This window comes from Myxine glutinosa, chromosome 6 (genome assembly GCF_964187855.1).
Source record: "Myxine glutinosa chromosome 6, kmMyxGlut1.1, whole genome shotgun sequence".
Classification (NCBI taxonomy): Eukaryota; Metazoa; Chordata; class Myxini; order Myxiniformes; family Myxinidae; genus Myxine; species Myxine glutinosa.
The window spans coordinates 23,253,612-23,279,060 of record NC_136266.1 but is presented as its reverse complement, the minus strand read 5'-3'; the positions used below and the strand labels follow the sequence as shown (position 1 = coordinate 23,279,060).

General features: G+C 36.6%; 1 protein-coding gene across 3 annotated transcripts in view; it reads left to right on the top strand.

The window, feature by feature from the left end:
- Nucleotides 1–25,449, top strand: part of LOC137429646 (cyclic AMP-dependent transcription factor ATF-2) — a 109,272-nt gene that overhangs the window by 53,038 nt on the left and 30,785 nt on the right. The gene's annotated exons all lie outside the window — the stretch shown is intronic.

The following is a 25,449-nucleotide window of genomic DNA, read 5'->3' as shown; positions in this document are numbered from 1 at the left end:
GTCGGTGATAAAGGTGAGCGCAACTGTAGAGTTGTCGTACTTAATCGAGGCAATGATCTTTCCAGGTGTTGATGGGTTTCTAATCATGATTGATTCCAATTTTGTGTTTTTGTACTTCTGTTCAATTTCTGCTATTTTTAAGGAATTGGACCACAATGTCAGTTGGTATGAAGTTTTGTGCAGGTTTTTTTTTGTACAAGTAATTTTTTTTTTTTGCGAAAATCCCCCATAATATCTGTTTATGGAGAGTTCTCCATTTGAGATACTGTAACTTGACCGGGCCTTGGTAGATCATGGTCGTGCTAGGTGTAATTAACCCGATTTAAACTAATTAGCCTGATTTGCCTAATTTAAATGTTGTTGTTGGGAATATGGTCTTCGTGCTTATAACGACAATGGCTTTTTGAAACTGACACCACTGATGATGGAACGAGATGACAACCTTGCTTCTTTCTTCATATATATATATATATATATATATATATATATATATACACAACAACAACAACAGGCATTTTAAGGCCATTTTCCCTACTAGAGCGGGGGTTAGCCTTGCAGTCCCCATGACAATCTTCTCCATTTTGCCCTATTTTCTGCATCTCCCCTTGTTAACCCCCTTGCCCGCATTTCTTCTTCCACCACCTTTTAAGCTGTCTTTCTCAGTCTTCCCCGTCCTCTACTTCCTTCTACATTCATTTCCATCACTCTTTTCAACCAGTCACTCTCATCCTTCCTCAACACACACACACATATATATATATATATATATATATATATATATATATATATATATATATATATATATATATATATATATATATATAAAAAATATATACAGTATATATGTAAATATAAATATAGAAAGCTGAGTTTGTGTCTGTGGGTGGGTCATAAGCACCGCCATTTCTACAGGCCACACCCTCCCTCGTCTTCCCAGCGTCACAAGCACCGCCTTTTAGCTAAGCCACGCCTTTCTCTCCATCTCCCAGAAATCGGCAGTCGTCACATTTTGGGACATCAAACATAATTAATTTCTGTCTGCTGGACACAATCAAATTATATAATCGAAATATTATTTAGGATTTGAGGGTCGCATCCCGTGGACTAAATAAGTTTCAAATCTGGAGTGAAAGTTGAACATTTAAAGAAATTACCGATTGTTATAACCAAGTGTATTTATTCAAGCAAAGCATTCAACTGAACTTTTTATACTGTTCGGTCGATTATATTGCGTGAAGAAAAGATTCAGGAATGTGCAGAAAATGTGACTTCATCGATTGCAACGGATATAATTAACCAGCGGGAACGCCAAGCTTTACAAGCTGCTTTTGCAAGCCATGGCGATGCAGTCGACAGGGGTCCTTTCTTTTCGGCAATTACGTACCCAGTCTCATATTTTCACCTTTTTGTGCAATCTTCTTTCATGATATTGATTATAGGTATACTGGCAGAGGTACCTGGCCGCTTTGCTGAGGGGAATATTAAGAGATGGGTAGAGACAGAGAGGTTTGGTGGAGAGAGAGAGAGAGACTTTTGTATCCTTTTATTATAAAAGTATAAAACCATTCCACAAAGCAGTGTTAAACCAAGCAACGAGTTCAAAGAAACATTGTATAAGGATCATAAACACACCAAAAAAGAACAAAGGATATTCAAAAGAAATCAGCAAGTATAAAAATTTTACCAACCAAAGGTGAGGACACAAACAGAAACCACAAACAATTTTAAAGGAAATGCTCACGCAAGAGCTATGAACACATCAAGAGCAAATTAAGCGTTTGATTAAATTAAGTGAAAAATTGAGAAAGGGAAAGAGAGGGGGGGGGGGATGAGAGAAGGGGAGAGAGGGAGGGGGAGAGAGAGAGAGAGAGAGAGAGAGAGAGAGGGAAAGAGAGAGAGAGAGAGACTTTTTTCTTTTTTTTCTTTTTCTTTTTTTTATTGGTGATCCCAATGCGATCCAAATGGACAGACCAGGAGACAAACCTCGCACAACCAGTAGCCGGGAGCGACAGAGCATCCGTGTCCTTCCCAACCGTGTTCCTTTCTGAATGCACCATGTAACACGTCACCATGTTCACTGCTGGAGGAATGTTTGTGAACGCATTACATCATAACACTTTTCCGATATGTTTTCCTTGATGAACTTGGGGACTTGTGAGCCACTCCAGAGGTGTTGGAAAAAGGCCGATCGTAATGGGCAGGTGCTCCATCTTGGAGGTGCTCCATCTTGGAGGTACGCCATCTTGCAGGCACGCAATGTTGCAGGTTATCCATCTTGCAGGTCATCCATCTTGCAGGCGCCCCATCTTGTAGGTTCTCCATCTTACAGATGCTCCATCTGTATGACGCTTTGGAGTTGCAAGCTTTCTGGGGCTACAGCGGTGATCCGTTCACTCATTTACCCCCGGGTCGAGCTGTAACCCCCCCCCCCACAAATTTGGAGAGAGAGAGGGAGAGAGAGAGAGAGAGAGAGAGAGAGAGAAAGAGAAAGAGAAAGAGAAAGAGAAAGAGAAAAATGGAAAAATGGAGTAGAGAAAAGTGGGGGAGGCTGGGAAAGGGGGAAGAAAGGAAAAGGGGCAAGGCGTAAAGGAGAGACGGTGATGTTGGGGGGGGGGGGGGGTGGTTGGCAAAGAGAGTGATATGTTATGCTTTATGACCACACACACACAAATAGACGGGCAGCTGTCGACTTACGAATGGGTTACGTCCCTAAACTTTCTCCGGAAGTCGATTTGTTCATAACTCTAATTGCCTTCTCCCCACTCTCCCCTCACCTGAAACATAGAATGGATATGGACAAAAAATGAAATGAACAGCAGAAAGAGGAAGAAGCAACCAAGAGCAGGTAAGAGTGACAAAATAAAGTGGGGGATGATGAGGAGGAAATAGGGATGTGGACCGAGACCGAAACCCAGGCTGAAAGCCAAGAGGCGAGTGTGCGACGTGATGTCCAGTTTAACACACACATACATTGATGAATTCATAACATTTACACAAAATGCACCCACGGAGAGTAAAAAAAGGAAGATTTTCATTGTGCGTTCCCATGATTATTAAGTGGCACGGAACACACGACAATCCACACTGCAGCCGTGAAAGGCGATAAAGAACTGCCGTTCCTCTTCACTGGTACCTACTCTGTCTCATCTCCCCCTCTCTTATGTATGGGCTTAAGCCCTAGATAATTGGATTCCCCGCTGTTCCAACTTCCAAGTTCCATATGAAGTTCCGCACGGACGGCATTAATAATGAAACAGAAAACCAAATACTGCATTGGAGTCATCAGAAAGAACAGGAATAATCAAAGAGCAAAGATGGAGTCATCAGGAGGAACCTGGATAGGATTCGGGTTTCAGCCGCTACTCCACAACCCTCAAACCCAAACTCTAAAGTACACACAAATACACACACCTCAAACTCTAAAGTACACACGGATACACACACGCATGAGGAGAAGGGGTGGGGTGGAAATCCAGAGGGAGGTGATGGGAGGGGGAGGAGGTGGGAGGAAGGAGGAAAACGGAGGGGAAGGGGTTGCATGGAAGTCCAGATGGAGGTTGGGTGGGAGGAGGCAGGGGAAGGTGTGGGAGTGGAGTCCGGAGGGAGAGGTGAGGGAGGGAGGAGGAGGAGGGAGGGCAGGGGTTGGGTGAGAGTCTGGAGGGAGTTGGAGTGGGACTCTGAATGGAGGGGCCAGGGAACAGGAGGGAGGGGAAGAGGTGACGTAGTAGGAGGAGGCAGGGGAAGGGGTTCGAGTTCGGAGGGAGAAATGGAGGCAGGGGATGGGTTGGGATGAGGGACTCTGCTTTGCCCGGCAAAGCCTGACCTTTCCTAGTTTTTTTTTTTTTGTGTAAGAGCTAACATTGATCACAAACTGACACATAAAACATATGATAAAGGGAGCAGGAGACAAGATAGGGAGAGAGAGGGAAGCACACAAGTTCAACATTTGAGAGCAGGGACATTGGTAGATCTGTGGGAGGGAGAGGACTTTGGGGGGGAGGAGGCACAGGATCGAGATCGGGATCGGGGGGGGGGTAGTGGGGGGGGGGGGTAAAAAAAACACGTGGACACTGCTCGGACTTCCAGGAAAGAAGTCGGTATTTCAAAAAAGTGGCTCTGGGGTGAATTAGCAGGGGTAGAAAAGATCAAGGTTTTGGATGGGGGAAGATAAGAGATGGTGGTGAACAGCTGTTTTAAAGACCTGGAGGGAGGAATGGGATTGAAGAGAGTGAGGTAGTTTGTTCCAGAGGTGGGAGAAAAGAGGAATGAAAGAGTGAAGGTGAGCAGAGAGCCTAGATTTTGGCAGTTTAGCCTTAAGAGGGTTGCTGGCAGATCTTGTGTGTCCTGTAGGAATATTTGGGGGACAGAGCACAGACAGAGCTGGGGGAGCAAGGCCGGAGAGGAGTCGGTAGAAGACAGAAAGACCACCAACCTGCCTGCGGTGAGTGAGTGAAAGGCCCTCGGAATTAGCTTCATCGCGGGAGATTCCAATGATTCTGAAAGCTTTGGTTTCAACAGCGTGAAGCCGAGCTGGGTGTGAGGCAGGAGCACCGGCCCAGAGGGGAGAACAGTATTCCATTGAGTTGCGGATGAAAGCCTTGTTTGTGGTGAGGAGCTCAGGTGTGCCAAGGAAAGACTTCGCACGACGGAGGATGCTCAGTCGGCGACTGGCTTTGGAGGCCAGCTTGGAAATGTGGTTTTCCCAGGAAAGATCATGGCAGATAGTGAGACCCAAAAGCTTGAGCGACAGAACTTCTTGGAGAGCATTGTTCAGAAAGTAGATGGGAGGGTTGTCCAGACAGACTTTTCGGTGAGAAATAGTAAGAGTGTGAGATTTTTCAGGATTGAAAGACATGTTCCACTTGTTTGATCAGTCTGTGATTTTGTCCAGGTTTGCAGAGAGTGAGGAGGCTGCAGACTGCCGATCTGAGGGATGAGGTATGGAGCGGCAGAGAGTGGAGTCATCAGCAGAGTGAAAGAGAGGATTTTTCAGAGAGTCGGAAAGATCATTGATGAAGACCAGAAAAAGCACAGGGCCCAGAACACTGCCTTGGGGAACTCCAACCTGAGCAGGAAGGGGAGATGAGAGAAACCCATTCAGGGCCACACGTTGACTACGACCAGAGAGGAAGTCCGCAAGCCATGCGTGGAGATTTCCATGGATACCATAGGAGGAGAGTTTGGTGAGCAGAGCTGGGTGTCAGACTGTATCGAAGGCACGTGATATGTCAAGGGAGACAGCTCTGATTTCCTGTTGGTATTAAGGACCTCCATCCATTGTTCAGACAGCAGAAGCAGCATGTCCAAAGTAGAGTGACCTGGTCTGAATCCAAATTGATGATCAGAGGTGAAGCCATTGGAGAAGAGAAAGGACTTGATATCCGAAGCAATGATGGATTCCATGATTTTGCTGAAAAATCCGGAGCAGGCTGATTGGTCTGTATTTGCAAGGATCTGTTTTTGCACCTTTTTGTGTGAAGCGGTAATGTTGGCTGATTTAAATCATCATTAACATCAACATTCATTCATCATCATCATCATCATTCATCATCATGAACATATGTTATTCCACATGGAGCGTTCTTTACATTGAGCCATGTCTCAATTTTTTCTATGCAGCGCTTTCGGAGATATGGAGGTGCAAATTTTTTCGTGTTTTCCAAGATGGCGCCCATACCACGTGACGTATGACGTCATAATTATTTCACAAAATTATACAGGTGGAGTTGCTGCTATGATGAAAACTTCCTGTCAATCGGACCAACGGTTGCAGAGAAAATCATATTTATTCTGTGCGGACAAACAAACAAACAGACAGACAGGCAAACGGACTCAAATGCAATACCTTCTCCTCAGGCGAGGGTAATAATTATTTTAAAGTTAAGTTTGTCTGCAGTGGCTCATGTCAATGGATTTTGTTTAAAAAATAATTATCAAATCAGATAATTTCGCCATCTCTTATCTTCCCCCCCCATCCACCATCGTTCTCCCAACCACCATCTCTTATCTTCCCCCATCCAAAACCTTGATCTTTTCTACCCCCGTCAATTCACCCCAGATTCACTTTTTTGAAATTTCGACTTCTTTCCTGGAAGTCCAAGCAGTGTCCATGTGTTTTATACTTCTCCCACCCCCCCCCCCCCCCTTCCCATTCCCCACTCCCCCCAAGCCCTAGACCTCCCACAGATCTCCCGATGTCCCTGCTCTCAAATGTTGTACTTGTGTGCCTCTCTCCCCTCTCTCACCATCTTCTCCCGCTCCCTTTATTTCGTCTTATGTGTCCGTTTTTTTTTGTCATTAATGTTCGCTCTTACACGAGCCTCGATCTTGTATAAAAAATAAATAAATAAAAAAGCTTTATTTCACTCCTAATGTGCTGGAGTTAATTATTTTAAATGGAATCACCCAGCAAAAGTGGCATTAAAAAAAAATTAAATCCTTCAAGCAATACCGTACATGTACAAATTCACCCATGTGTCAATTATATCAGTTAAAGAACAAATAGAATAAAACAAACCAAATTATTTTTTCAAAAAAGAAGAACAAAAGTTTTGATGTTCAAACTCACCGAGTACGATGCAATTAAAATAACGGTTTGTGTTGCTGAAACTCGATTCATTTATTGTCTTGATAATGTACGAGTGTTTAAAACCTTCCTATGAGGAAGGGAGACATGCAGTCTCAGGCAGGGAGGGAGACACGCAGGTAGGCATGGTACACGAGTGCTCCTGCCGTCACAGTCCAGCAGGGATTACTCCCAAACAGCCAAGGTACCCATATCGCTCTTGATGTTTCCTCCGAGCCAGAGCCACTTAAGCAGCCCACATGCGGTTCACTGCCACGCAAGATGAAACGGCAATGAATGACCATTGCAAAGAGTCTTTATTTTTTCAAAAGGATTCTCACCGAAACGTATTCATGAAACAATTTGGATTTCTCGTTGTGTTGAAGCAACATCCGGATTTGGCAGCAATAATTCACGACGTGGAATGATCCACCCGTTACCATGAGACTTTCATCCTCTTGGCCATCAACCCAAAGTGTAAACGTCATGAATAATTTTCAGATGTTGATAAGCTTCGCACGAGCTCTCCAAATGAACGTGTGCTGCACGTTCAGTTGTAGCGACGGTGACGGGATAATTGAAAATGAAGGAAACATTTGCTATTTGTCCGAGTCGAGAGTGTCTGCAGATTCTGGAGCAGCATCCCAGATCAGCACAAATAAACAGATTCTGTCCCAATTATTAGCGGCGCATTAAATATTGATGGAATGGAGTCTGTGTGATGAGTGACCGAATAGGGCAGTTTGTCTGCAAGCCTGACCAGTTCAGGTGCTTTATGGAGCTTCCCACAGAGCTAAACTGCTGCTCATGTGAACTGGCTACACCTTAACGAGGCTAATTAAGTATTTTTATGGGGGAAAGGAGCAGGGATGATGACTAAAGGGAGTTATTAGAATGGCAGTTGCTCACGTTTTGCTCCCCAGACTGCAGTTGTGTGCGTGCAATTTGTGCCAGTAATTACAGGATCCGGCGTAGGAGGTTGCCTGCTGACTGCAGCTCCGGTGACAGACCGAGGGAGATAAAGGGATTGCTCTTACCTGTGTTCACAGCATCGTAGCGGTCCTGGTCCTCAACGCAGCTGTGCCCTTTGTCTTAAACTTGGCAACTTGGCAACTTCGCTTTCCTAAAGCTTTATAATCTCGCCCGTGGCGATGGTGTATAGAACACACTTTTAAAAAAATTCTCCACTTCCTTTTTAGCTGTTTTTGAAAACCTATTGTAGAAGGAGCATTCGTTTTTGTTGCATTAACCTGTACTTTGAAGTGCCTGATAACATTTCTTGTGGACCTGGATGAGCCCGAGACCGAGGGAGATGGGATGGGGTTGGGTTAGGGATGGGTTTGGGTTATCATGTTGGGCCTCAATTTTACACACATGGAATTTAATAAAGCATTCCGATGTTAAACTAGATGGTATTCATAGAATACTTACCCTGAGGAGTCATCTTATTGCGAGCCAACTCTTCTGTTTTAGAACATTTTTTTTCTTTGATTCAATATGGCTGCCAGACCACGTGAGCAATGACATCATACATTTATATTCTCTGATATAATTGTTGCATAGATCACGCTCAATACATTTCAAACTGAACAGACTAAGCGTTGTCCCTGTCGAATTATGACGTCATAATTATGGCATCAATGACGTCATCGTTAACAAAACCTGTTCCCCATATGGAGTTCTTTACAATGAGCCACGTTTCAATTTTTTTCCATGGAGCCGTTTTGGAGAGATGGAGGTGCAACGTTTTTTGGTTTTTCCAAGATGGCGCCTGCACCACATGACCGATGACGTCATGATTAATATCATTAAAATATTCTAAAGGAGGAGGTGCTCCTATGGTGAAAATTTCGTGTCCATCAGACCACCAGTTGCTGAAATAAAAAATAAAAAAAATGATCGGATAAGTGTTGTATTTGTCGAATTATGACGTCATAACGAAAGCACCGATGACATCATCATTAACCTATCTTATTCCCCATGGGGAGTAGTTGACAATGAGCCAGGTTTTCAATTTTTTTCCATGGAGTGGTTTCAGAGATATGGAGGTGCGAAGTTTTTCCAAGATGGCGCCTGTACCACGTGGCTTATGGCGTCATAATAATTATTAAATTATTCTACAGGAGGAGGCGCTCCTATGGTAAAATTTCACGTCAATCGGACCAACGGTTGCCGAGAAAATGAATTTTTTAAATGCAGACACATACGGCACACGTACCTGAATTTATCAAATCATACGCACATGAATACTTAACCCCGCTTTTCGCTTCGCGGGCGCAGGGTAATTAGTCAGCATTTGAAGTACAGGTACGTCGAAATAGCTGTCAAAAACATACCTCTGTTGGATGGCACACACGTTGATTTAATCCGGCCTGCGAATGCGAGAACACTCACAGGTGAGTGCGCATACATCGTGAAATTTCGTTGTGAAATTGATGGAAAAGTAGTGAAATTTTGTCGAATGTTGGAAGGTCGTGGAAAACTCACAGCACTTGAGGGTTTATTAGCCTGATCACTCAATTTTCCAAATCAACACTCAATTCACTCATTGTTAATACCATCTTGCCATAAATAGACAAACACATTCATGAAAACCACTTGTGACGACAAATGGTAAAAGTCATCGACTTTGCATTAGATTTACTTTATTATCTCCGACACCAAAGGTCGATGGAGGTTATGTTTTCACCACTGGCTGCTTGTCTGTCCGTTTGTCTGTGGACAGAATATCTCAAAAAGTTATGGATGGATTTGGACGAAACTTGGTGGACCGGTTGGGTGTGAGTAGTGTAATAATGTTGGTTCTGGGACACCCCAAATCCCCATTCACTTACATGTTAATTTTTCCATTCCCTCATTGCCCCTAAACACCTCTATTTCTCTCACCCTGTTCTTTACGAACCTTCTAACCTTTTGACATGTTATCCTTATTCATTAGACCACTTAAACAATGGTCCTTCTGTGTGAACCTGTGATCCTTCTGACCTTATGGACCTTTTAACCTTTTACTCTTAATATCATCTGGTGAATCATCTTTGACCCACTCAAACAACGACCATACAAATATTTGTTTATGTGTGGGAAATAATTTAATTCTCCTACAACTCTCCTTACCGTCTAATACATTAACAAAAAATATGTTTGAGTTTGGTTCTTTCTCAAGATATTTTAACTGAGCTAAAATAAAATGATAAACCTCCCTCAATGTTATTGTCTGAGCGCCTCCAGTGCCGCCCACTTTTTGGTAAGCTCCGCCCACTTTTTGGTAAGCTCCGCCCACATTTTTACTAGGTCCGCCCACTTTTTGCTAAGCCCCGCCCACTTCTGCTAAGCCCCACCCACTTTGTTAAGTCCCACCCACTTTATAAACTCTTCAGCATTGTATCATTTCCAGGTAATACATTACATCATTTTCAGGGAATTTCCATCACATCATTTCCAGTTAAGACACGCCCAGGTTTGCCCAGGGAATTTCCACAGGAAATGACACAAACCCAGCCCTTCTTATAAAAGGCACCGACCACACAGGCTTTTTCAAACACGCTTTCTGCTTCACTTGAGAATGGACTACTATGCCGAAATGGAATGGGATAACTTTGCTATTCCTTAGAGTCCTACTACCTGTGTAGAACTCAACCTTCAGATTGATGAACTGGACTCGAACCTCTTATCAATGGAGGTAAGATTGTTTATTTATTTATTTATTTATTTATTTAATTAATTATTTATTTAATTTTTTTTTACTTTTTTTTTTTTTTAGATGAGACTCGTGTAAGAGTTAACAAAGTTTATTTTAATATTCATAGAGCTTGATTTATACAAATAAAAATATTGTATTAAATTAATACATTGTTATTTTCTTTCACAGGAAATTGTATCTGAGATACGAAATGAAAATTCTGCTTTTAACACAACTTGGGATGAAGTTATTTTTTTGTTTGAAGACTTTTTGAACAACCAAGACCCCCAGAACGAGTTCTACCTTGATGATCCAGCCAAAGAGTTATACCTTGTAGATCCACAAAATCCTGAAAAAGAGTTTTACCATGATGATACTTGTTGTGAGTTATCAAAACAAAACCCACTGAACAAGTTCTACCTTGATGAGTCAGAATACAAGTCATACATTGGAGACCCACAAATTTCTGAAAATTGGGAAACGGGAATTCTCCCTGATGGTCCGCAGTTATACTATGTGAGACACATCATAGAAACCCTAAAAAATTGGGCAAGGAGAGTTCTCCCTGATGGTCCGCAGTTATACTATGTGAGACACATCATAGAAACCCTAAAAAATTGGGAAAGGGAAGTTTTCCCTGATGGTCCGCAGTTATACTATGTGAGACTTATCACGGAAACCCCCAATATTTCTGAAAATTGTGGTTCTACCTTGGAGACTTGGAAAGATGGTTATATTTTTGGAGACTCGGAATGGGGGTTTTGTTTTGATGACTCGGAATGTGATACCTATCTTGGAGGCTCAACAGGAATGTGGTTATACCTTGGGAACTTGGAAAGTTGGTTTTATTTTGGAGACTCTACCTGTGGGGTCCATCTTGGAGACTCTTTGCATTCTAAAGCAATGAACAATGTTCTTTGTTTAATGACGCTTGATTTAAGCAATATCAAGAAAGTTCGAGGAAGAAAATGCTGGAAAATTCTTTCTTCCCATTTCTACTTCTTCAAACTTGAAAGCCTTGAAAGACAGAATTGGAAGAAGAGGAGGAAAAAAAAATGAAATACGTATTTAAAAAAGAAGAAAAAAAAAAGATTATGTTAGGGTTTGGGTGGGATTTTGAATGTGAGGGTTAGGGATGGGGTTGGGTTAGGGATGGGGTTGGGTTAGGGTGGGATTTTGAATGTGAGGGTTAGGCTTGGGTTAGGGATGGGGTTGGGTTAGGGATGGGATTTTGAATGTGAGGGTTAGGGATGGGTTGGGTTAGGGATGGGGTTGGGTTAGGGATGGGGTTGGGTTAGGGATGGGGTTGGGTTAGGGATGGGGTTGGGTTAGGGATGGGGCTGGGTTAGGGATGGGGTTGGGTTAGGGATGGGTTTGGGTTAGAGATGGGTTTGGGTTAGGGATGGGGTTGGGTTAGGGATGGGGTTGGGTTAGGGTTTGTATATTATTATGACTCACTCACACATACACACACACACAAAAGTTAAGCCCCAACTGAAAAGTTGTGGGATTCTGTGTTTGGGGTTCACAGATTTAAAAACGTATCCCCATTATACACACACAAAAGTTAAGCCCCAACTAAAAAGTTGTGGGATTCTGTGTTTGGGGTTCACAGATTTAAAAACGTATCCCCATTATACACACAAAAAAGTTAAGCCCCAACTAAAAAGTTGTGGGATTCTGTGTTTGGGGTTCACAGATTAAAAAACGTATCCCCATTACATTTTATTTATTTATTTATTATTTTCAAGGGTATTATCTGCTTACTTGTGTTTTTTGTAATTCTTGCGAGTAAAATGAACCCAAGATTTCTTCTCCATTTAAATCATATAATTTGTAGGTCCAAGGGACTGTATCCATTACATCAATGATTTTAAATAATTCACGAGTCCATTTTTGTGTATAACCTTTCTCAAAATGACTTTTCCATTTGTATATTCTTACAATATCACCAACTTTAAACTTGGGCTTTCTCAAATTAATCTCCTTTTCATATTCTAATTTTGTAAATGTTTCCGATGGTTTTGATTTTGTTGATGAATGAACTGTATTATTGTAATTATCTACAATATCCTGAATTAAATACACCCATTTTTGAGAACCGAGTTGTGTGAATTTTTTATATAGTCTCTCTTTCAAAGTGCGATTAAAACGCTCAATAACAACTGCTTTTCCTTCATTAAAGGTGCTGTATAATTTAATACCCTCCCCTTTAAGAAATTTCATAAATATTTTGTTATAGAACTCTGTTCCCTCATCGGTCCATAACTTTTTTGGTTTCCTTTTATCCCTATCAAATATTAGCTTAAAGGCTAACATTAAAGTATTACCTCTCTTGTTTTTCAACGGAACAACCCAGGCAAATCTACTCCTCAAATCAATAACGGTTAAAGCATACCTGTATCCCCTGTCATTATTCAATTCAATTAAATCAGCGGACCATATGTGGTCGGTGTATTTAGAATAAACTTTCCTTCTTTTAAACTTTGTGATTATAGGTTTGTGTAATTCATTAGCCAAAAGCTCCTCAGTCTTGATAACATCATTGGAGTCTAATAGTTTTTTGAGGGTGAATAACCAAGACCAAGTTTCAATTTGACACATCATTTTTTTAACAATAAACCTATCAACTTTCTCTCTCAATGTAGGATTTTGTATCAAAGACAAATTATATAACATTTCTCTGTCTGCTTCATGTTTTTCATCCAATGTAGCGGTTTTCCCTTAAGCAATATCATGCTTCATACACACTTCATCAACCCTATTTATAGGTTTAGACCAAGATTTAGGATTGTCAGCCTCATCTAATCTTTTATCTAGGTTTGTTCCAGGACCACAGAACGAATATCCAGGTAGATGTAATTCCCCTGGAATTCCAGTTGTTGTAAATTTACTTCCTGAGAGAAACCTTTGTATGTCTCCTCCTCTTTTAGGAGAGATGAATTGGCACTTTTTAGAGCCACACACTTGACATATTCCTTTTTGATAAACTCTATTATTTTTAGCTTTAACATAAGAGATATTTTTAGATTTAGTTTTCTTTTTACATTTGAGACAATAACTCATATTTATTTATCAGAAAAATTCCGACAGAGGATCAAAACCTTTTTGGTTTTCAACATATACATTTCTATCTTAATTTTTAAAACATAAAGAATCCTAAGGAATGCCTTCACTCTCTCCTCCATTTATTTACAAATAAAACTAACTAAAGTCAATAACACCAACATCATCAACCACATAATCTTTTCCTTCTTCTTCTTCACCACTTTCTCGTTTAAATCTCCTCCCTGAAAGTGAAGACATTGACGCCGTTATTCTTGAAAATAATATTTCCATTAGACTTTTCATTTCTTTATTTTCCTCCTCAGTGCGTTGAGTTTGATTTATTTGCTGTAATACCTTCAATCTTATATTAATCTCACTGATTTCCATCTTTTTATATTTTTCCTCCCTCTCTCTTTGCTCCCTCTCCTCCTCTCTTTTCTCCCTTTCCTCCCTCTCCTCCTTCTCTCTTTTCTCCCTTTCCTCCCTCTCCGTTTTTTCCCTTTCCTCCTCCTTTTTCTCCCTCTCTTCCCTCTCCTTTTTCTCCCTCTCCTCCTCCTTTTTCTCCCTCTCCTTTTTCTCCCTTTCCTCCTCCTTTTTCTCCCTTTCCTCCTTCTTCTTTTTCTCCCTTTCCTCCTTCTCCTCCTCTCTTTCCTCCTTCTCTTCTTTAACTCCTTCCTCATCCCTTGCCACCCTTGAGCTTGAGCCCCAAAGAATATTATACCTATACTCATCTGGATTTTGAGATATTCTTGTATCTATAATTATTTTTCTCATAATAGAATACCAATAAGATTTGTTGACGATTTCTAAAAGAGTTTTATATTTCATAACTTTGAGAAGTTCATTTTTATTTAATATTTTAAACAAGTCTCTATTTGTGGGTTTAACAATATCAGTATAAGGCCAGTTTTTAATGACAAAATTCCCATGTATATGCTCCAAATCATAAGGTATGTAATACCGAGCACCCTTTTCTTGTAGGTATCCTTGAATACAAAAATTATAATTCTCTTGTAGTCTTCTTCCTGCCATTTATGTATCAGAAATATATGTGAGATTAATATTATGACAGGTAATACCACCCCATCTTCCCACTACCAAATTGGTTTGTATTCCTTGGCTTTCTATCCTTATCTCATGACCTTCCTTCTTTGTCATGCTAACCATCGCTATACTATCATATATTTTTCTTTTCTTAAAACCATGTATTTGTTGTTTATTAATTGTACTTCCACATAAATCCTTATCCTCACCAAGTGGATAATATTCTTCTTTACGAGACTGATTAAAATCATGTAGGTCTTCTATGTTTATTGAAAAAGACCAATTATACCCTAAATCAGGCATATCATACCCCCATTTATTAATTCGCATATTAACTATATGTCCTTCTTTATAAAATTCAATTGTAAGCAGGTAGTTAAATTCAATGAGGAAAGGTGTATGGTCAGTATAACCAGGTGTTGTGGTTGTAAATTTTACTTGTTTAACAAAACGTGCTGTTTTCTTTAAAAATATATATTGTGATAAATCACTTAATCTAATTAAGTCATTCGCATCTGTAGGGTTTGGATAATTGATTAATTTATAAGTATTCTTCATATTAATATTTTTACTTACACTATATTTTTGTCGTTCAGCCTGTGCCTTTGTATAATAATTTGATAAATCAATATCCTGAGAGGATTTTCCAAAGATAGAACCATCTTTTCCAACATGTCATTTATATTAGATTAAAAATGATATCATAAAAATTTTCATTATTGTTGAGTTGAAATAATACATATAAACATAATTGACCACAACATTTAAAATTAATTTCTTGAACTTGAAATGTTTGATAAACACCATTCTGTAAGAATTGTATTACTTCAACAGGTGGTGGCATACCATAACTATCAAAATAATATTTATCCTGACTATTATGAATACAAACCCAATGAGAACCATTCTGTGTGTCTAAATTCATAATAATATTCTTTGTATTCTTATTTATATGTATTAATTCATCTCTCATACAAATAACCACATTATCAATTTTTAGTGTTTTAAAATACTTAGCTAGTTCTATATTTGACGTTGTATTCTTTCCAAATTGTTTAAACCATTTATCCATTTATTTATGAGAAAGATACAATCCATTACCCCGTTTAGTTAGTTTAACACCCGCTTGAGCGATAGAGGAAAGCATATCTCCAACCAACAATCTAGCTTTATCAGGTAGACTTTCAAGTTTTTGAGCAAAATCTACAATTACACCACTTCCACTAATTTGTTTCTCCAACTCCTTGTTATGTCTTTCCAATTCTTTTTGAGCTTTTAGTTGTGCCTTCCTTTCGTTAGCAGTTTTTACCGCTGCTGAAATACCACCAGTCAATACTCCCGCCGCACTTAAACCAGCAAATAAAGGAATTAGAAACGGGAGAAATCCTCCTCTTGACTCGTCTATTGAATATTTCTTTAACATAGGTTTCGTCATTTTAATTTTAAGAGATCCAACATCATTTAGTGTTTTTACTTGTGTGTGTGTGAGTAAAACATCAATTCTTACAGCTCCTTTTCTTTGAATTGTATTAACATTAATAATACAAGGCTTTTGATTTTGAATACAAGATGTTAATTTATTAAGATTGATTTGATTAACATATACCCCAACCATTTATTTATGAGAAAAAACCTATGTGATATTAATCATAACACCATTATCTGTATTAATCTGTAATTCTGTTTCCTCCAAAAGCAAACAATATGCATTAACCTCTTCACTCTCCCCTCTTTCAATGTATAGAGAAGTATCCACTCGATTAGACTTTATAGTTTCCTTTTGAGAACTCAGGTCAATTGCGTAGATTGTATAAAGTTTTTGAAACGCAACCATATCCAAAATAGGATCATTATTACCATTACTTTCACACACCTTTTGGTAGGACTTGTAGGCTTCCGCATAATCATTTTTTTCCCAATCAATTTCCAATCTATCTCGCGGATAAAATGTGCCATCAAGAGAAACCCGAAGTTGTTTCACCTTAGCATTATCACTCAGCGCATTATTCTTATCAGTGCCTTCATCTCCATCTGGTTTCTTAAAAATGAGCCATAGGTATCGTGGCTTTCCTTGAAGAACACCTAAATTCCAAGTGTAGGTAGTGTGTTCCAGTTTAACGTGTTGACATCTTCTTTTAAGGTATGATACATTTAGTGGTTTCTTTGAGTTAAGTCTTCTTTTTAACATCTCTTCCGTTTTAAGATTAGGAGTATATTCACTAATATACCAACACAAATCATTAATAACAAATTTATTATTATCACCAAAAGCATTTTGAGCCCCAAAAAGCAATCTATTTACATTATCATTCCTTTGTAGTTGAAATCTAATTTTAAGCCCATACAAAACTTTATCATAATCACAAAATCCAAATATACCTTTAAGAGGTACTGCTACGGTAAAACTATTCTCTGCTTTTGTTTCATCATTATACATTGACTTCCTTTGACTATAACCGGGGTCAGCATTTGTTCCCGTTGACATATCAGGAATAAAACCTTCAACAGCTCCCTTACCCATTCTATCACTAAACGAATATAGTGTAAATTTCATCATTTCAGATGTAGCAGAGACATAATCAACCGCTTCAACCTCTTGTGTTCCAATATACAGGCGGACACTGTCAAACATTTTCCAGAAGAAATCATTTACGAGTGTAGCATTAGTATTATTCGCAGCCTTCGTGAATTTAAATTTACACAGCAAGAAACTATCAGCTATATTCAAGTAAGTTTGTTGATTATTTATTTCAAAACTTTTTGTTCCGTTTGAATTCCAGTCTGTTCCTGTTATAGCATTTACCTTAAAATAGTCTTCCTTTTTAGTGGAGTTTGAAATGATAATCGTATCATCCAAATCATAGATACTATCAATCGCTTCCATACTTGTATTTATATAGCATTAAAATTGTTGAAACCCTGACCCAAGTATTTTAATGATTTTTTGTCGTTCTTGTGAAGATAGTTGAGTTTTACCTTTTTTTAATTTCTTTGATTGCTTGTAATTTATGAGACTCCTTTTGAGCATCTTTTATACTCTTTATAGCACCCGCAACTGAACCCACGGCAGAAGCAGTTGAACCAATTAGGTCTTTATGTTTAAGGATGGTTGAACCAATACCCATTAGAGTATCAATTATCCCATCTCCTTTATTTCGAAATTGATGACCAACACCTCGTTGTCTCTTAGGTTTATAGTATCCTCTCCCAAGAAACATACCTTCACCCTTATAGTATGGTGAAAGGTACATGCCCTCCCCTGTAATTATTTTATATTTTCCCAACTCGTGTTTTCTCACAATAACCATTATTTATTTATTGAAAAACTTCACGTAGGTGAATTCTGATGGATATAATTTCATCATTAAAGGATATCATACGATTATCTTGGTCGGTTATCCTAAAATTTACTCTGTATATGGTTTTTCCTGACACAGGTAAATAGACAAGATTTTTTGGTTCCATATTAAATTTATAACCAATCGGGGTTGAGTATGCACTGAATGAAAATATTGTATTTGTTCTTATTCCATCGTTATAAGCACCATCAATCAAATCACAATGAATTAATACTGAATTTATACCGGAGGATATTTGGATAACATTATCACTGTAAAACGTCCCGTTAGTTTCAATCTTTTTTGAAGAGAAACCCAATAGCTCTCTGAACGAATTTTCAATCGTGAAATCAACTTTATAATTATTTTTAAGCTTAATCGTTGATTTTGAAGTGTGTTTTTGAATATCTATTACCATATTTTTTGGTTCATCACCTTTTTCTTTCATAAGGCGAGAGACTTCTGAAGATATTTGAGAAATCTCGTAAGCTCCGGGTGAAACGGTTATAGTTTTATATCCACTTCCTGGATTATAACTAAACTTGTTGTTTTTCTCTGTGATATTAAAAAGGGTATTGTAAGTTTCCATTGACAACAAAGAAGCCTCATATTCTTTTGTGGGGTCAAGTTGTAGTGGGTAAGGGAATGAAGCTGTGTAATCGCTCGTTGTGAAATTAAAACTAAGAATTGTGCTTCTCATCTTATTTAATATCTAATAAAATATCTTTGTATTGACATTTATTAATTATTTTCATATTCATCAACTGATCTAAAATGGCTGAGGATTCATTAAAACAATTGTTGTTTCCAGCCTTCTTACTACCTAACAACAATAATAGCCTATTAACTAATTGTGATGGGTCATTTGGAAGAAAACTAACACCTGAACCAAGCTTACTTAAAGCATCAATTATATGTTTCTCCTTCTCATACTTCTTACTTTTACCAGCAACAGAAACTCCATAATCAAGTGCATTTAGCAACTCAATATATACCCTATCTTCCTCTCTTTCCATATCAAGTGGTTCCTCAAAATATTTTGAACCGCTGAATCTGGGGTTTGTTAGAAGAAACATTAATCTTGGAGTTAATTTAACATTTGGTTGAGTAGAACTCAAGAACATCAATTCATCATTAAATACCAATACCTTTTCTTTCACAAGATGAAACACTGCTGGTTCTTCTGTTGGAATGAGACCTGCTCTGGTTTTTGAATCTGCCAAATATTCATTGTTTTGAAGAGCTTCCACTACATAATTAGGGGGTTGATTTACCTCCTCAAGTTTCTGAAATAATTCTTCATCATTATATTCTAATTTTCCAAGTTCTTGTTTTGTTATCTGACTAAAATCTTTGAGCATTTGAAGTTTTTTCGGAGTAAATTCTACCGTGGGAACTGTAGGGTGTTGAGTTTTTAAAAGCGGTTTAAAAATTTTCTCTTGTTTTCTTTCAAAGGCTTCTTCACCAGTTAGTTTCTGTCTCCGTTTCTTCTTTATCTCTTCCTGTTGTTTTACAACTTTTGAAACCAACTCTTGATGTTCTTTAAACTTTCTTGCTCTTTCTTCAGTATTCATTTTCTGTATTTATTTATTGAAAAATATCATTTAATGAATTGTAAAGGTCAATGGGAAAATTTTCCTTTTCTTCATCATTATAGTAAATGTGTTGAAATAAATCCTTTTCTTTAAATATTTCATCAAATTCTTTATTGGTATTAATACAAGTTGTTATTTCTTCTTCACTAATACTTGTATCTCTGCTTTTCATACGTTTGCGTTGAGTCTCCTCATCGATATCAAAACCGAATGATAAAATCTTAACTCCATCACCACACAAATGTTTAATAATTTGTCTCATTCCTTCAGGATTCGTTTCTAAAATCCCAAGACCATTAGATTTTACTTTATTTAACTCACTCTTACAATGTGAATATTTTGTAGAACCAAGAGAGACCTCCTCAAATATTTGACCTTCGTTCCTCAATCGCATATGTTCCTCCATTGAAATGTAGTAATAATCTTTCCCTTCTACTTCTCCTGGTCGCTTTGCTCTGGTTGTAGTACTCACAAAACGAATCATAGGGTGTTTTTAAAAAAAACTTACAATCTTTTCATTTTTACTATTCAAGAGTTTAGATTTATGAAAGTTCTTTCCTGAAGCAGATTTACCCACAAGATTAATAATTATAGTTATCATTTATATATGTAATTATGTTTAAAATAAAAATACATCCTTTAATATCTCATCTTGTTTCACAACAATATATTTATATTTTTCAATCGTGTGTTTCATATAATTTTCAAATTCTTTTTTACTACATAACGTTAGAGCAATTATCTCTCCAAAAATTATTTACATCTATTGAATTTAACTTAAATAAAATAAAAGTATTGGCATTGTTTCTTATTGAGCGTCGAGGGAGTTGAAAATATGATTGACTAAGATATATACAATTACAAGAAGAATGTCTCCCTCTTGTATAGTAGCTATCCATTACTGTTTGGTTTCTCTCATTAACACAATCATCAAAGATGACGAGGTTCTTTTTTGATTTATCTAAATCTTGAGGTGAAGGTATATCATCCGTATTATCACTGAGAATACAAGTTATGGGTTTTGGTTTCGATTTTGATTTCTGTGTATCACAAAATAATTGTATTATATCTTCAATATTATAATCATTTAGTTTGTTTTGAAGTTTAAATAAACCGATAATGTCTTCCTTTTTAAGACCTGCATTAAAACCCTGTGAGAGTAGTTGATACTCGGGTTGAAAACTAGACTTTGTAAAAATTATTAAATTATCATAATCTAAAAAATTAGGACCAAGGAGCATCTTTAAAAGTAAACAGGTTTTTCCACATCCGCTTGAACCAACTATTAGACATCTCAATGAATTTGGAATGTTTTTATGGTTATTAAATTTTATCTTATTTTCCCAAACGGGTAAAAAATCATTCATTTATATATTTGGAAAACAAGTCATCTAACTTTTTTTGAGCTATTTTAGAAACTCTATATTTTATCCTGAGTTCGGGTTTAATTTCAAAATAATTCATTATTTTATTTATATAGTATCTTGTATTAACATTTCCATTAAAATTATTTTGAATAATAAATATCATTAAACCCTTATACATTTCCTCAATACAAATAGTCTCTTCCCTTGAAAGAAATGGTGTATTATCATCACAATACTTAACATTCATCTCTCTTATTAATCTTGTAAAGTAATTCATTTTTGGTTCTAATTTAAAAGAGTTATATATTTTTTTATATTTTTTATTATCATTAATTAAAATTAAATCACAGAAAATACATTGTTTATATGAACCCTCATTATTAAGCCCTATTCTATCACAAGCCGGACAATTCTCTAATTTATCATATGGAGAGTCTGGAAATTCTAAATATCCTTCAGAACTTCTTATATTTATATGGTAAATTTTTACTTAAACTAAACGCAAGTTTATTCATTAATAAATACAATGTTTCAAAGCACAAAAGACAAATTTCAATCAATCTCTACTTCGGTGAAAGATATAGAAAAATATGTCAAAGATGTTAAATTGAACAAAGATAAATATGGAAATTTTTGGGTAAAACCAGTTATGGAAAATAACATGAGCCCCTCTATTTCATTTAAAGGAAGAGCTCTAACTATACCTGGAAAGACATCCATTAAAGTAAATCTAACAAAAGTTTCTCCTCTACTCCTGGCAATTTATTCAAAGCTTGAAAAAGTGATTGACCACGATACTTTGAAAAAGAATGATAAGACCATCAACAATACTCGTGGAGAAATTTGTATTTACTTTAATAATCCAAAGGGTGTAGATCTAAGTAAAATGAATGATGTTAATATTTCTGGTGAAATGTCATTTCGTTCTATGATAGTTAGAGATTATTTAAAGATAACTTTTGATATTAAAAATGTAGAGATTGAATCCGTTAATGAAAGAAAGTATATTGGTATAGATGGAAAGGTTTTTTCTGCTAATTAAATATGAGTCATTACAGCAGTGAAGATTTTACTATTTCATTGAACTCGGACGATAGTGATGACAGTATTTCATTGAACTCGGACGATGGTGATGATAGTATTTCATTGAACACAGATGATAGTTATGATACTAATAGTTTGTGCTCAAATGATAGTTATGAGAGTAGCTTTATTGATGACTCTGAGTATGATTCTGAGTATTCATGTGATAGTTATGACTTAGATGATTCTGAGTGAAAAAGTGTTTTAGTTTAAGCACAGCGATATATATAAAACGGAGCTGTAAAGCTCAAAAGTGTTTTATTTTAAGCACAGCGATATATATAAAACGGAGCTGTAAAGCTCAAAAGTGTTTTATTTTAAGCACAGTGATATATATAAAACACCACGTTTTCTCACGCTATAAATATGGTTTATTGTGATACTTGCGAGAAGGAAGTAAAATATTATAAACAACATATTCTCACCGCAAAACATACATACAACATTCTTAACAAACTTTCTCCTCTTCCACCTAAAACAAAACATTGTAAGGTCTGTAAAACAACCATCCTCAAGAAGGGGTTTAAAGCCCATCTTAAAACTAACAAACACTTGTCAAAATTGTTTACTATTAAAAATACTGATGGTGCTTTCAAAAGACATATCAGGATTCGAATCTTTAACTTCAAACCTCCCGAACCAAAGTCTATAGTTGATGCTGTAGAAATAGTCAAACCTGCTGTTCAAACATTGATTGAAAAAACACTAAAAGAAATGAAACCACTTAAATTTTATATGGGGGTAAAATTAGAAATGACAAAGGATAAAGGAGTTATAGATACACCATACATGAGAACTGAGCCACACTTTATATCTTCATATCAAGATTTTAAAACATCAGGAGTCTATGATGAACTTATTAAACAAGAGCAAGATGTTTATAATTCAATCGTAGGAAGTGGATTCAATATAGGAAAAATTATTTACATAGACATTCATATTCTTAAATCAGATCCTCTAAAAGCTTCTTCTTACATTGATTTACCCAGTGTTATCAAAAATAGAAAAGCAGTTATCAATATCAAAAATAAAGACAATAAATGTTTTCTCTGGTCTATTTTAGCACACTTACATCCTCCACATTTTCATGATGAAAGAGTATCTCATTATAAAAAATATGAGAATACATTAAATACGAAAGATCTAAAGTTTCCGATGACTTTAAATGATATTCCTAAATTTGAAAAGATGAATAATTTATCAGTTAATGTTTATGGTCTAACAGAAACAAACAACATTCAGGTTTTAAAGCTTTCTGACAATTGTAAACAAACTCATATTAATCTTCTATATTTTAATTCAGAGGAAAATTCACATTATACATACATCAAAGATATTGCTAAATTAATAAAACCACAAGTCTGTAAGAGAACAAATAAAATATATATTTGTTTGCGTTGTCTTAACTTCTTCAATTCACAAGAAAGATTAGATAAACATTCAAATTATTGTGGCGAACATAAATCAACGGTAATCAATATGCCTAAAGAAGGCTCAAAGATCACATTCAAAGATAAAAATAAAAAGATCAAACATCCATTTGTTATATATGCTGATTTTGAAAGTATTCTAGAAAAAATAGATACTGCTTCTCCAGATCCAAAAGAATCATACACAAATAAATATCAAAAACATACTCCTTGTGGTTTTTGTTATTATATCAAATCATCCGTTGGTGATGAATATAACAAGTTAGAGGTGTATAGAGGCTCAAATACCCCAGAGGAGTTTGTGAAACGACTAGAAAAAGACTGTGTCCGATTAACCAAGATAATGAGAGAAACCAATAAACCAATGTCCTTAACAAGTAAAGAAAAAAGAGAATTTAGACAGCCAAAGGTTGACTGTCATATTTGTGAGAAGAAAATTGGTAAAGGTCTAAAGGTTAGAGACCATTGTCATCTCACTGGTAAATATAGAGGTCCGGCTCATCAAAGTTGTAATATTAATTATCAACTCCCCTCTTTCATTCCTGTCTTTCTTCATAACAACGCTCATTATGATACACATCTATTTATCAAGGAACTCTCAAAGACTTCTGGAAGTATCTCAGCAATTCCAAACACGGATCAGAAATACATTTCATTCACAAAAACAATTCACACATCTCCTATTACTCATATCAGATTTATTGATACATTTAAATTCATGGCAAGTCCATTGGCTAACTTGGTTCAAAATCTAAAAGAGTTTCCATGTCTTTCAGAGTATTTTTTAGATAAAGATTTTCTAACACAAAAGGGAATTTACCCCTATGACTATATGGACTCATTTGAGAGATTCAATGAAACACAACTTCCTTCAAAAGAAAATTTCTATAACAAATTAAACAACAGTAATATATCTGATAAAGATTATGTACACGCACAAAATGTTTGGGAAAAATATAACATCAAGAATCTTTGCGAGTATCACGATTTGTATCTCAAAACTGATGTGCTTTTATTGGCCGATGTATTTGAAGCCTTTAGATCTGTTTGTCGCACTGGATATGGATTGGATCCTGCTCACTACTACACAGCACCTGGATTGGCCTGGAGTGCGATGTTGAAAATGACAAAACAAGTTTTGGATTTGATAACCGATGTTGATATGCTTTTGATGATTGAAAAGGCAAATAGAGGTGGAATTTCACAAGTCTGCTCGAGTAGATACGCAAAAGCAAATAACAAATATCTTCCAAATTATGATCCAACGAAAGAGAGTTCTTACTTGATGTACTATGACGCGAACAACCTGTATGGCTGGGCAATGTCTCAGGCTCTTCCTTATGGAAAACTTAGATGGGTAAAGGAAAAAGACTACAAAAACGTTTTACAAGATGTATGTATCTCTACACAAAAAGAATTGGATGAAGAAAAAGTTGGTTATTATTTTGAAATTGATTTAAAATATCCAGAGGAACTCCATAACCTACACAAAGATCTCCCATTTGCTTGTGAGAAAGAAAGTCCAAAGAAAGAATGGTTGAGTGATTATCAACGATCGTTTGCTATAGGTGAATCAACAGAAAAATTACTTACTACATTATATAACAAGAAAAATTATGTTCTACACCAAAGAAATTTGCGACAATATTTATCAAAAGGTCTAAGAGTAGAGAAGATCCATAGGGTTCTAAAGTTCAATCAAAGTCATTGGTTAAAGGGGTACATTGATTTTAATACACAAAGAAGAACAGAGTCAAAAACAGATTTTGAGAAAGACTTTTATAAATTGATGAATAATGCGGTCTTTGGTAAGACTATGGAGAATGTGAGGAAAAGACAAAATATCAGACTATCAACATCTTGGGAACAAGCATCAAAATTAATTAATAGACCGAGTTTTACTCGAGCTGAGGTCTTTACTGAGAACTTTTGTGCGATCCATTTGATTAAAGAGAGTATTGAAATGAACAAACCTATTTATATTGGAACATCAATTCTTGATTTATCAAAGTCATTAATGTATGATTACTTTTATAATAACTTGAGGAAGAAATATCAAAATGATGTTAATCTACTTTATATGGATACAGATAGTTTTATTTTGAAAATTAATACCAACGATGTTTATTCAGACATGAAAAGAGACATTAATATCTATGACACGAGTAATTACAGTCCAGAGAGTGAGTTGTTCTCTTCTAAAAATAAAAAGGTGATTGGAAAGTTCAAGGATGAATTAGGAGGAAATGTTATGAGTGAATTTGTGGGATTGAGGTCAAAGGCTTATGCTTATAAATACA